The following is a 1,272-nucleotide window of genomic DNA, read 5'->3' on the forward strand; positions in this document are numbered from 1 at the left end:
CGCAATTACAGCGATCACATAAGAGAGGCGCATGGTTTGTTGGCTCGGAACTTGAGGGCTGGACAGCAACTTTGGAAATGAGTGTCGCTTTCAGTCGACCTATGTTTGCTGTGTGCTGCACAGCACCCTGTGCATCCGGCCATTCACAAGGTATAAAAAGCATTCTCCAAGATCGGTGGTGTAGCGGCATCGACACCTTGTCCTTTAGGTACTGTATTTAAGCCATTCATTGAACCTAGTACAAATGAAATGGACCTCTCTCAAAAAAAAAAGACAAGATCAGAGGTACCGCTGGTTCCCGGGGTTCTGCCGGTTTTATTTCTGTAATACTTCTTAATACGCGAATAACTTGTATACGCTCATGTGTTACTCAAAATTTCCTTGCGCGGTTCTTCGATTGAATGCACACACAATAGCGCAAATCTGTTATTGACTTGCGCTTGAGCTTAAATCCAATTAAAAACGATCTGGGCCGTTTCAAAATAACGGGAAATATGTAAGCAAGTGAATCATTGAAAGCGACCAGAATGACGTCAGAGCTCACGATACTGGTAAGTGCATTTTGTAGCATCCTTCTATCAGCTAATTTTTGCTACAGGATTCTTACACGATGCCATCGGTAACAAAGCAAGTCGAGCTTTAAAACGCGTATGTTTTGAGTTGCGTTTCTAAAACAGATATGTGTAAAAGAGACGCAATCATCAGCATTTTTTTTATCAGCCGGGGCGTTCGAACGTGCGGTACAATCAACACGACAAAATTGCAAAAACACCGTTCGAAACGGTTTGCAACACGCTCAAACGCACAATAGTACCTTTCGGGGCGGGGCGACGCAGCTATGGCGGCAACTAAGGCGAGCGGGTGCGAGGTCGCGTAGCCGCAGCAAACATGCGCGGGGAGCCCGCGAAGCAGGGCCGCGCGGTATTTGCGGAGGCGATCCCTCACCAGCGAGCCGCGCATTGCACCTCCCAGGTGAGAGAATTTATTAATCGCGAGCGAAGCGAGCCCCAGCCAAGCTAAGCGCGGCTGGTAAAGACCTCTTACATTATATAATGCCTTTTCGCAGGAGAGCGGGCTGCTCTTACAAATGCCAAGTCAAAACAAATCTTAGGTGCTATCCTGCAAAACAAGGTGTTTTGGATGTGTTGTCAATCAACACGTATTCTTTATAAGATACATCATGCTGTACATGCAACGGGCAGGTTGGACTGTCAACCGCGGACTACCAAGAGCGGTCACTACCTTAGGGATTCGTAAGAAGACACAGCGAGA

Source organism: Phytophthora infestans, genomic scaffold, assembly GCF_000142945.1.
Source record: "Phytophthora infestans T30-4 supercont1.35 genomic scaffold, whole genome shotgun sequence".
Lineage (NCBI taxonomy): Eukaryota > Oomycota > Peronosporomycetes > Peronosporales > Peronosporaceae > Phytophthora > Phytophthora infestans.